The sequence below is a fragment of the Lissotriton helveticus genome, chromosome 1_1 (genome assembly GCF_964261635.1).
Source record: "Lissotriton helveticus chromosome 1_1, aLisHel1.1, whole genome shotgun sequence".
Classification (NCBI taxonomy): domain Eukaryota; kingdom Metazoa; phylum Chordata; class Amphibia; order Caudata; family Salamandridae; genus Lissotriton; species Lissotriton helveticus.
Genome location: NC_136057.1, coordinates 67,406,955 through 67,420,391, shown reverse-complemented (window position 1 = coordinate 67,420,391; position 13,437 = coordinate 67,406,955). Strand labels below are relative to the sequence as shown.

The window sequence follows — 13,437 nt, the reverse complement described above, 5'->3', positions numbered from 1 at the left end:
CCCGTGGGCCCCATCTTTGCATTTCAGCTTGATGCATCTTCCCGGTTCCTAGTCCGTTGGCTAGTGAGCCCCTGGAAGACTTCCTTTACAATCTAACTTGCTTTCCTGGTTGCTCCTGGCTTGCTCCAGCTTCCCTACAAAGAAGAAGCTCCTCAGACCTTGCTGGTCTGCAACAGAGCTCATCTCGACTTCCTGCGCGGGTTGCGGTTACCAAGGCTTGTTGGGTCCAATCCCGATACCAACACCGCAGTCAACTAGATCCTTTGTGGGACAGCTCTAATCCAGTGCCTGGTCATCGTCGATGACTCCTGGACCACGTGGCTGAAGAGACAAGCTCCACTTCTTCACTCGAAAGCATCCGACATCGCCTGGTTCCTTCCTGGTACCTTCCTGGTCACTGGCTAGTGACCCAGACTGTGTCCCCTCTGCTTTCAGGTTCTACAGATCTTCGATCCCCCCTTGGATCCACCCGGACGCTTTTCCTCTGGTCGCCTGCAGCACTTCTTTACAGGTCTCCATAGAAAACAGCAACGAAACCCGACATGAAAAGGCACTTATGCACCCGGCTTTCCTGGGTGAGGTAACACGAGTACTCTGGTGCTCCCATGGGTTTTGACTCCCAAAGTGTCCTAGTTTAAAAGGGTTCCATCCAAGTCCATCCGTAAGTGTCCTTAAATTGTATATTTGTAACTTCTTCATTTCCCATAGAAAGTCATTGGTAACCCACGGCTGTGTTTAGACACTGCACGCGTCTCCCGTGGGCCTCCTACTTCCTAACCTTTGGTTGTTTAGAGTAGCCCCAGGGATTCCACAGGTCCCAGGCCTGCTTTCTAATCCTCACCTGGTTCTTATACCACTATTTTAGTATATGGTTTGTGAGGCCCCTAGGGCATAACTGTATTGGTGCAACTTATCATGTGGTTGTCCATGAAAACTAGCCTCATTTATTATGCATGAGGATTCTCAGTGTCACAGCAGGATTACCATCTTCTGCATAATAACTCTGTATAAGGGTCACCCCTATTATCATACTTGGCCGACATGGATACTGAATGTCACTCACACAAAGAGATAAGATGCCTTGACAAACATCGTACATTCTGAGAGGTAGGCGAGTCAGAAGATTAAGGGTAGTGTCATGTTTGTGTGGGTTTCTGATGGATGTTACAACGGTTTACCTCATTTTATTTACTCGTTCTGTGATTGGGTTATTTTATGCACCAGTATTCATGAGTGACAAGCGTGGTTTAATTTTGATTCCCGCTGCCTGAAAAAAGTGTTTCCCATTGTATTATTTGGATCAGACATCACGCAGGACGCTTGTAGAGGACGTATTGCTATAAGTGTTAGCCATATATGCGCCCATTGGTGTACATATATATTTTGTTTATAAAATGGCGAGCATGTCTATAAATATCATGGTTTTAATATTTTTTAATGCAGCTTTGTGTAAAACAACGGGCGTGTCCAACAATTACACGCCATTATTATACCTTGGGCCTGTGTAACTACGCTATTTGTTTGCACTATGTGCGCCATTCTCTTGCGTTAATTGTGATTTACTCTTGGATTTTATAGCAAGAAACCAGAGGGAAAAAGTCATCAACCTCATCAGTGCTCATTTGCGGCTCCCTGCATGATTGAGGTAATATGTTGATCTTTTTAACTTTTAGTGCGATGCATACAGAAGGCATTTGACTGGGAAAAAAATGTGCCCAGCAGAATGAACAACATTGCAAACATTTATTTTCGATAGTTAGCTTTCTTTAAATGTTGCCAAACTTTTCTCACCTTGCAATCAGATTTTGTTTTCTTTTTGCTCATGGGCGCTGTCACAGTAACATTAACACTAAGACACTAACATTAACACTGTCACAGTAACATCAATTAGGAGGCCAAATATGGCTAACAGACATTCAAATTCACAATGCCAATAGCTCAAATTTTGGACATTGCTGAGACCTTTTTAATCCATACAACCACTGAATCACCCACTCAGACATCTATGTACAGACTCATACACCCGCCATGCACCCACCCACACAGACACTTAGGGACTCATACAAATACTTAGACAACATATCAATAACCTATGTAGACACTCATGTAGCTATTCAGCAACTGCAGTTGCTTTTTTTTTTTTTTTTTTGTCCTCATTTGCCTTACCCCCTGCTTAGGAAATGCCAACCACCTTGCGTGTCCCCGACCAAGAGAGGGAACCAAGAAAATGATACTCATCTCTGGAACTGGACTCCGAGATATTTTACTGGTGGCAGAGAAGTCCCAAGGAGAAGGGGAATTTAGATTTTTACGCTGACTCCATCTAGGTATGTCTCAACCTAAAGGACCAAAAAAACCGTATCGAGGCCAGACCCGGTCCAAGGAGTATTGATGGCATAATCATAGGACCCGGGGAAAAAAAAAAAACAAAAAAAAAAAAAACCCCGGAACACTATCTCCACTGTATCAACAGATCCCAAAAGGCCAGATTACGGTTGTTGCAAGCTCTAGCCATGTCCACCTTTGATGTTTCATATAAGGACGTGAGCCAGTCCGAATATATTGGAGCAGATTTTTCCACCCACCGTATGCAAATCTGCCTCCTAGCCAACAGAATAGCATAAAACAGAAAAGATCTTGCTTCGCCAGAAATACTGTCCTCCATTCCAAAAATGATTAGTGGCAGTGAAATTACTAATGATGTGTTCATAATGGAATTTAGGGTAGACAGCACTTCCTCCCAGAACTGACCGATGTTGGGGCATTCCAAAAACATGTGAATATCTGAAGCTTCTGGTAAATTACATTTGTTACACTTCTTGTCTGGGAGAAATTTGGAAAGTCTCAGCGGTGTTATATAAGCCCGGTGTGCTGTGAACAGATGGTTGCGCCTCAGCCATGATGGCTTCACCACTTTATAAAGGAGCGCAAAAGATCTTAACCATAACTCCTCACATTGTAAGCCCATTGTCTCTCCCCACAGTTCATCTGGAAGGGTGAAATCCCCATCGGTTTCCTCCAGAAGCTGCCAATACCAGAAGGCCACCTCCTTACCACCCCTAGGTCTTTCTAGTAGCAGCTGCTCCAGGGAGCTTGATTTCCCAAATAATACATCTTTGCACCGCTGGGCTCTCCCCAAGCTTTCCAGCTGGATGAATTTAAATCTAGAGAATGCTGTACCTATACGCTCATGTAATACGTCCCAAGGAAGTATCGATCCGTCCACCATTAACTCTCCCCATCTAGCAATTCCAGCTTCCTCTAATGGGGAAGATAAGCTATCCCTAAGACACTCCGGTAAACCCGGGGAGTCCCATATGGGAGCGAAATTAGAGTAGTAAGACAGCCCCAATCTTCTTCTAATGGCTAGCCAGCCCCTAGCCCAAGACTGTATCATTTTCAGTCTTATTTTCTTAAAATATTTCTGGCTCCCAAATTTAAATAGAAATCCGTCAGCTGGTAGATTTGCTCCGGTTAACATGGCTTTATACATTGTCACCCCCAGAAGACTCGATGGTGTTTTTAGTAACATCCTGGAGTAGGACAACTGAAAGGCCCAAGCGTAATACACTAGGTCCGGTAAGGCGAGGCCCCCCTTCTCCCTTCTCCTCCTCAACTTCTTCCACGCAATTCTAGTCGACTTATAATTCCAAATAAAGGAGTTAAGCTCTCGCTGACATCTGTCCAACATCTTCACATCAAACCCCAAAGGAATGGCACCAAATATAAATATATACTTGGGAAGGATAGACATTTTTATTAAGTTGACCCTACCCATTGTAGAAAGTGGCAAGTGAGTCCAAGATTTCAATAGGCCCTTACATTCCCTGGAGACTCGATCTAAGTTAGTTTGGGCAATGGTTCCAATGTCTTGGGTGATTCGGATCCCGAGATAGCGCATAGAGGTGGTGATATCTATGCCTAACCGTGGGTCCAGAATATTCCAGACCATAACCTCGGTCTTACTTGAATTGATATTATAGCCCGAGATCTTGCCGAACTCTACAGCCTTCTGAATCACAGCAGGGAAGGACAACACCGGATCCGAGGTAAAGATTAAGATATCATCGGCATATAATGCCGTCCGCCTCTCCCACTCCTTAAACCTGAATGGTGGTATATTTTCGTCTGCTCGCAAAGCCTGGGCAAACGGCTCAATGTATAAATTAAAAAGGAGGGGAGAAAGCGGACAACCTTGCCTCGTACCTCTAGTGATCTTAAAGGGTTCTGTCAATATCTCATTAATCAGCAGCCTAGCCGAAGGGGCTCGATAGAGTAAGGCTATAGTTCTGCGAAAGCCCTCCCCAAAGTTAAACCTTTTTAACACATCATTTAGATAGGGCCAATTGACCCTATCAAAGGCCTTAGCTGCGTCGAGGGTTAAGGTGGCCAATGGAAGGGAAAAAGCAGAGGCAATATCTATAGCCCCTACCAAATCATGTGTAAGATCTGAAAGATGGCGCCCCTTAATAAAGCCTTTCTGGTCGTGATGAATAATGGTACCTATTACCTTACCCATTCTTGCTGAAAGTATTGCGGCGAAAATCTTATAGTCGCTATTCAGCAAAGATATTGGTCTATAGGACCCACACTCTGATACGTCCTTCCCTGGTTTGGGTATAAGAACAATTGTGGCCTCACCCCAAGATTTTGGCGGTGGCTTTCCTTCCCTAAGGATACCATTGAATAGGGTTGTCATTACTTGGATGATATTCTCCCCCAAAACTTTATAGATCTCCCCAGGGAGACCGTCTGGACCAGATGCTTTCCCTTTTTTTACCTGTCTTATTGCTTCCTTTACCTCTACTTCTGTTATTGCAATCTCTAAACTGTTGCTCTGTGTTGTTGATAAGGTTGGGAGCAATATTCCATTCAGCCACGTGTTTCGTGCCATCTGATCATCAGGTAATTCTTCCCTATAGATAGTCTCAAAGAATTCATAAAAGGCTTTACCTATCTCATGACTGGCTGTCCTTGGTACCGCCTCCCCTTCCACCTTGATTTCTCTGATATATTTCCGAGCTTGGTCCGATTTAATTTTCCACGCCAGTACTCTACCCGCGGCCTCTCCAAACTCAAAATGGGAGATCTTACTTGCATTCCATCTTTTATTAACCCTCTCTTGTAGTATATTTTCTAGTTGGTGCTTTAGATCAGCCAATTTTAACCGCTCCTCAAGAGAACCTAGAGACTGACCTAGGTTTAACTCAATGCCCTTCATTTCCTGTTCCAAACTATTTATCATGTTTTTGTATTTTTTACTCCGATATGAGGACCTACTTGTGATGCAGCCCCTCAAAAAGGCCTTAAAGGCCTCCCAAACCACCTCTGGAGAGGAGGACTCCATATTAATTTCAAAAAAAGCAGTTGTCTCTGCGGCCAGGAAATTCACTTCACCTTCTTCAAGTAGGAGTGTCCGGTCAAAGGACCAAGAAGGATGTTGCCTCCTACTGTCGGATCTAATAGAAAAAGCAAGAGCTGAGTGGTCTGACAGGTGAGATGGGAGATAATCAATCGCTATGAAAGCGTCTTTCAAATTATAAGTAAACAGAGCATAGTCAATTCTGGATGAATGCTTGAAACGACTGTTACGATAGGAAACCCCCAATTTACTGCCTGCTCTTTCCCGCCAAGGGTCCACCAGGCCTAGCTGAACCATAATAGCTGATAGAGTTCGCCTAGACTTTAGTGAACTTCTGGCCCGCGAATTTGCTGATTTATCTAATTTAGGATTCAGCACAATATTAAAATCGCCCATCCAAATCACCGGTTCCTGAAAAAGTAGCAGATGATTTCTGACGGCGTCCAAATGCGATGGATCATCCGAATTTGGGCCATAATAGCCCACCAAGGTGTACCGTTGACCCACCAACTGAACTCTCAATATCAACCATCTCCCTGTATGGTCCTCTATACACTCCAAGATTTGGGCTTTCGCAGCTCTTTTAAAAATAAATATAACCCCCCTAATATTAGCATTGTGGTCAGTAGAGCTGAATTTATCAACCCATTTCTGTTTTTTGAGTATCTCTACTGCCTCTGATTTAAGAAGGTGTGACTCTTGAATTGCAATGATTTGCGCCGGGGAGTCCCTCAGATACTGCATTATACGCTCCCGCCTACTTCTCCCTCGCAAGCCATTGACATTCCAGGACAAATATTGGAGAGCTGTCATGGTACCACCGCTACCCCCCTCGTATCAACCTTTCCCAATAGCTCTTGCGGGAACCTTAATATTTGCCATTTTTGATGTTGGACAGATGTCAGAAGTAACCATTTCGCAAAATAGTAGGCAGACTTATGAGGATTTTTTGCTTTATTCCCCCTCCCCCCCTGCACCCACCCTCCCCAGGAAAACCCTCCCCTACTTACTCTGACCTGGTGGATGGCCAGATTTACACCCACAACGACTCTCCAACCTCACCTCCACCCTATTAGTATAGTCTATAGACAGACTCAAAACCAATATGGCTGTTGAGAGGAAACTTAATTTGTGGTGTCCAGGGACTCTTACAAGGTGAAGGGAATGCAGCGAGTGGGTCATTCTCATTATTATTATTGTTTCCACTCCTATTTACCTACACCTTTGATTATACAAAGATTCATACATAAATATATATATATATATATATATATACATGTATGCACACTCGCATACACACAAACCTTATTAGATTTTAATTTAACTTGTGTTTCCCCAACACTCACTCTTGTCATAAGATAGGTTAGGAGAAAAAATAGAGAAGGAATTTATTTTTATATCTTTACTAATAGCAGGTGTAGTTATTTATTTATTTATTTTTGTATGCATTTATTTATTTGTTATAACTCATTCCTACTCACCCCCCCCTTTGCTGTTTCCCTTCCCCATTTTTTTTTTTTTTTTTTAATTCTTTTTATTTCTATTTTTTTTTTTTTTTTTTTTTTCTGTTCATTTCCCTTCCTACCATGATTTTTACCCATTGTGATTCAGGGCTATATAGACTTTAACAGAACTAGTACAGGCCAGACATAATTTGTAATGTCGGTTAACCTATATCAGACCCAAATAACCCACTATCCTTTATTCTGAGTCTGAGCCTGAGCCTGAGCATGATCTCTAATAGATTCTAGTAGCTCATCTGCTTCCGATGGTGAACGGATATTATGCATTTTATTGTTGTACATAATACGCAAAAATGCTGGGAACCTCATCTGGACAGTGGCACCTACAGCTCTAAATTTCTCCATGCGCTGCCCCAACTCCCATTGCCTGTCAAGCGTAGTCTTAGATAGGTCTGATCGCACCTCAAAAGAGAAGTCCGGGCCCTGTAATGATCAAGCTTTCAGTGCGAGGTTCAAGATCTTATCTTTAAGTGAGAACGTAAGGAAGTTAATCAAAATCTTTCTAGGTTTATCTCTCCCTGGTTTTAGGCGGAATGGATCGCGGTGAACTCGCTGTATGTCGTTGTCAAGCATCTCAGTTGACTCCTCCAAGTTAAGAGAATCTTTTAGGATCTTGATCACAAAGCTTTTAAGGTTTGTGCCCTCTTTTCCTTCCGGAATCTTTAAGAGTCGCAGGTTATTTCTCCGGGAGTAGTTCTCCAAACTCTCAACTCGCTCCCGCATACTTTCACCATCCTTCTGCAGTGCTTGAATTTTGGATCTAGCTATCTCGAGATTAGATGACAATAGTCCCACCGCACCTTCCAAAACCTCTGTCCTTGCGCATAAGCCGTCCACTTTTTGGTCCAGCATGTCACAGGATGCTCTGATTTCATTCTGATTCACCTTAGAAACTGCAAAATCAGCACGGATTTCCTCCCTCATTGCGGCTATTGACTTTACTAGGGCCTCCAGTGTATTCCCGACCCCTGGGCCTTCCAATTCGCCCTCACCTCCACCTCCGTCTGGTGCTGCTATATTGTTAGAGGCGATCCCCCTTTGGGGCCCTTGGTATCCTTCATGGGATTGCTGGTTACTTACAGCTGTGACCTCCGTTTCATTTAGAGGTGCGAGGAGCTCCGCTAACCCATTTGCTGTACTGGGAACAGGAATGGCTATTGGGAGTGGCAGTACTACAGGCGCTACAGGCGCTGTTGTCTCCTTCGACCCACCATCAAACTTGGGTATAGGTGTAGGTGATGATGCAATTACTAATGTCGAAGCTGTCTGTGCCTCTGAACTCCCTGTCCCAGCCGTCGCCATCTCTGATGTAATGTCCAACACTTGGGGTAGTACTTTAAAAAACGTGCGTAGCGAAGGGGTGATGCCACTGAGTCTCTTTAGGGGTTGACTTTTTCCCCTTTTCTGCTTTATGTCTTTAACCAACTCGCTAGTGGGACTTGTGGAACCCCCCTGAGGTTGTCTTTTTTTTTTAATCCCCTGCGCCCTTTCTCTGAACTCTTGTTCGCACTCCTAGTATTCCTTAGCACTGCGGGCTTATTCCCCCCTTCAGAGTCAGATTCAGATTCCCTGCTGGAGTCTCTGACTGCCTTACAGTCCGTTACCCCAAGGTCTGCCGTGCCTACCTTGTCCTTGTCCTTCAAACAGGCTGATATACCCCCGCTCACCTTCGAGCCTGATTCCGGATTTACAGCAGCGGCGTAGCTCTCAGCTTGGCCCCCTCTCCTCCTCCGTTCCGCCACCACGACTCCTCGGAGCACCCGGGCAGCCGCCGTGCGGCCACGCCGAAGCTCCACGGCTGCTTGTCTCCAGCGAGGCAGAAACGCGGGCGGAGGAGGGCGGGTCACAGCAAGCAGGCACATCAATCAAGACCGGGGGTCAGTGTACGTTCCACTGCCGCCCGGTTTCTTCGTTTTTTGCGTTTATTCCCCCAGCCACGAAGCGTGTCCTCTACATCGCTGTCTGTCTAGAAACGCCGTTCCGCGGCATGGTCTCGCTCGGACAGAGTAGGGTGAGATTCAGAAGAGCCGACTCTGGGTGTGCGAGCCGCGCTAGCCTGCGGCCGCCATGTTTTCCGAAGCTCCAACCCATGCAGTTGCTTACACACCAACAGAGAGACTAATACAGACTTTTACACAGTTTAGTCACTAACCCATGCATTCAAAGACACGTTCAATCACTCACTTATACAGTCAGTCATGTACCTACTAAATAATATCTTTAGGCACTTGTAAATGCATTCATTCTTCAATACACCTTGGCATAGATATATAAAACATATTTAACCTTTACAGAAAAACACATTCACTGGATGATGTCATGAGTGATGTCATTTGAGATGTCATGAGTGATGTCATCAGTGATGTCGCTGACCATGTCATGAGTAATGTAATATGTGACATCATCAGCAGTGCATTGCGGGCTCCTGAGTTATAGTTAGCTCAACTAACTATAACAGGCGAGTTTCTCTGGTTTTATATGAGTCAAATGTTCAACTACCTATAACATCCCTGAAACCTATGGGTTTTTAGTGAATTTCTAAGGTTTTTTAAATGCTAATTCCTAACTATAACTTGTCTGAAACCTATGTTTTTTTCCAGTGAATTTACATATATTTTATATATAATAAACCTAACTTTACTCAGCGCAAAGCACACCCTATGCGTAGCGATCTAGTAAAAACAAGCCCCGAATTAGACACCAAAAGTGGGTGGCTTTCCCCTAAAAAGGGTTTCTATAAGTGCAGCACATGTCGTGCTTGCAAATTCGGGGTGAATACTAAAACCTATTCCACTGCCTTTTCAGATGTCCCTGTACAACTTAAAGGACATTACACCTGCCGCACATTTTACAGTGTATCTGTGGATTTCGCTATGTAGGCAGCACTAAGCTGTAGGTATATGTGTGAATCCTGCAGCATTTACGTGCAACGGTTAATTCTAACCCCTCATATCCTGTCGCCAGACATATCAAGGTGGAACACGAGAAAAACCTAAACGTTCTCCAATACTATGTCATAGACAGTGTACCTGTGAACAAACGGGGGGCAATCGCGAGAAAAAACTGAGGCAGTTAGAGACCAAATTTATGGTTGAGCTAGATACGAAGGCCCCTAGGGGATTGAACATCTGCGAAGATTTACATCATTATCTATAACGTGTATCTAGTTACTATTGTGTAGTCTCCCATCTCCCCATGTGAAAGTCCTGATTTAGTAGGGATGTTTCACTATGTCGGGTATACTTCAGTACATTTAAATATCAGAATGTTAGCTCCTGTACAGTGGCGCCTTCACAAGATCAGTTTCTTTCATTCATTTTATTGTATATAGTCAATTGTATATCTAGATTCAATGATGAATTGACATGCAGCCTTCTCTCACAATTTGTACAACTTTATTCACTGCACTTTTTGTACTTTTATAGCGATTATTGCACATGTGTACAGTCTATTGAATTCTTCAGGTAGCCCTTTAAAGAGGATTTGAATAAAATCTTAATGCTCTCTAGATATTTAAACAATTTCTTAATCATCCAGAATTATAGATCGAGTATTTGTACGGGTATTTATTTCAAGATATGTTTATAATGAAGCGAATGTTAAGGAAAATTTCCGAAAAACTATTACACCATGATTTCCCAGTTCATGCCTTATTTGGTCCATTGTGTCAAATGTCACTTAGGGTCTTGGTGCATTTGTGCATTGCTGAATTTATACTTTAGTCGATTAGAAATGTGATCCACAAGAAAAATGCTAAGACTACATACATTTTTTTTAATCATGTCACTTTTGACCAGATAGACATGGATGGTTAAGGGTTATCAATTATATTTCCTTTCAATTATAATTATATTTCCTTTTTCAAATATTGAATTCGCAATAACTATGTATATATTAATTAAATGTAAGTCAATTTTATCTATTTGTCAAGGAGCAGTGCGCTTGTTCAGGCAATGTTTATTTCATATAGTATTTTCTCTATGTTCATGCAGTCAGTAGGCGTTATGTCACATGGTCAAATAATTGCTTTATTTAAACGTCACTTACTTGCGACGCATTTATGTGATCAAGGCCACCTCATTGGCCAAAACGTGTCATGTTCGAGATTTGCACTGTTGAAAAGGAAAAATAAAAACGCTATTGTGGCTGGCAGTATCGGCAAAAACAAGTTGTCCGTCTCTCTTTCCGGTGCCAGGATGCATTTTGAGTGGTAATTGGGTATATATATATATATATATATATATATATATTCTCAAAATAAAAACAAAGGTTACCAGGACATTATAGTTAGGATGCGGATGTGGCCAAACGGGTAGAGAGGTCAACATGGAAGCTGAGGAACAGGGTACAAGTCTCATCAAGCACACTCAACAACCTGTGATTCTGGGCAAATCATTTAATCCTTCTGTGCTTAACAAAACGAATGTGCCCATCTGTAATGCAACTGGCGCTCATGTAAAGTGCTCTGATGCCTTCGGGTCGAGTTCACGCTATAGAAAACTCCCTCCGAAAAATAGCATTAAAAATGTTGAAAGTCAATGAAAGAAACAAAAGCTACAGGGACATGAAAGTTAGGAAATTGCCAAATAAATATAACTTGTGCTCTAAGGTAACCATAACTCTCGTCCTAGTTTTCTAATCAATAATTTTACAGCAAATGTTGCATTGATATTATTAATAATGCCATAGATGATGTCATGAGTGATGTAATACGTAGGGTAATTAGCAGTGCATGGTGAGTATTAACCTCAAATACTAATAATGTGCAGAATAAGGAACACTCTTTGCCATATTTTCAGTAACTGGGAGTGTAGATTTCACAATGATTCACAGAACATGAATCAGGTGGCAAAGAGTGGGGTGTCGTAGACAATGGGCCCAGCCTAACTTGCCTCTGTGTCGAACATGCAGAATCAAAGGCAGTTAAATTGAAACATGCCTTTAGTACCGAAACCCCACAGCCTAATGCAATATAGAATGTTGAATTCTCAACAAATTTAAGATTTAAAAATATTCCTTCAGTTATTAATAATTATTGTGAACAATTTACACCTACACTGGGAATTCCTAATGGACAGAATCAGACACAATGGCGGGGCCTGAGACTGTCAAAGGATTGCATGCTTGGTGCAGTCCTAGAGGGGCACCAGAGTGACCCTTTTGTGGAAGGAGAAGTAAATGGCTATCCAGCGTCACTTCTAATCTGTGAAGATGCTCCCCCATTCCACAATCTGACAAACGGAAGCTCTAAACCTACTCCTATTGGGAGAAGAAGTACCAGTTGTAGGCACTTTGACATACTACTAACTAATAACAGCAGCGGTGCGTCCATTGGGGCGTAGGGGCGTAGCCCCACTAAGCCTGGATGGACGCACCCGACAAGAGCAGCATACTTTAAAGTGATTTGAATTTTATTAGCGCAGCGCTTCCCTGTTCCGGGACACACCCGATTGAATAGGGAGTGTGCAGGGGGTGGGGCTGGCTGGCTGGTCTGCTGAGTGACAGTTTGTAGACTGCAGCAGGCCAGCACAGCATGTCTCTGCGCATGAGAAATTTAGGGCTGCAACGAGCCCGAGCATGCGCGTTAGAGACTGAAACTGCCTAGACAGACCGAAGTGGCCAGGGGTGCTGCTTTAGCCAGGCCCCGTGGTATGAAAGGTGCCAGGGCGAGGAGTCAGTGTGCCCCCCTAGCCAATCCTGGCGCTGCATGCAGCGCCAGGATTGGCTGGTCCACTGCGCTGAAGGGATGGCAATCCATTATTGGATGCCGCGCGTGGGTGGCACACTGGACCAATCATGGCCAATCACTGTGTGACTTCAGCATGTGAAGCCATGCAGTGATTGGCCATTCGTGCTGCTGTAGTTTCTAGTGTAGGAGGCGGGGGCTGTCTGTCTGTCGTCGCCAGTCGCCACAGGCAGCAGCAGCAGACGTTGTTGACTCGAGTAGAGACAGGGTCAGGATCGATTCGAGATAGACAGAAGTCACAGAAGATTCGATGGTAGGTGCAGGTCGCTTGTGGGCATGGGCAGGGCAGGCCAGCATATGAGGGCGGACGGAGCAGAGTCGAGACCGAGTGAAGGAGGGGGGAGGCCGCGGATGGCCCAGTAGAGCGCATTCGTAAGGGATTCTGAGGGAATCGGTCACCCACTGTTCACGCTGGCGGGCTGCTTGTGATGCCATTTACATGTTTACTAACTTGGTTAGCCCCCCCGCCCCAATTATTATTATTATTATTATTTTTTAGGACTTTTGCCCTGATAAAGATGTAAATAGTCACACAATAATACACAAACGGACCCGACAGCGTTGGAGCGTTTTACATGAGCTCCAATCACACAAGGTAAGATTCACTTTTTTCGGTACGGAGAGATTAAGTGATTTGCCCAGGATCACACAATACTGAGCCGACACGGGGACTCTATGCTGGTTCCTTATTGTCATAGTCGGCAGCTCTGGCCATTAGCTCACCCCTCATTTTACACTGCACTCCTGCAAAATGGAGGATACTACAGCACCTCAGAAAAAGTAATATTGCTGTCCCATGTTGATGT

At 43.8% G+C, this 13,437-nt stretch overlaps 1 protein-coding gene across 1 annotated transcript in view; it reads left to right on the top strand.

Moving 5' to 3' along the window:
• The window catches only part of LOC144827206 (uncharacterized), a 70,151-nt gene that overhangs the window by 44,725 nt on the left and 11,989 nt on the right, over positions 1-13,437 (top strand). The window contains exon 2 of the mRNA XM_078685628.1: positions 1,579-1,645. The gene's annotated coding sequence lies outside the window, so the exon portion shown is untranslated. The remainder of the gene's footprint in view (positions 1-1,578; positions 1,646-13,437) is intronic.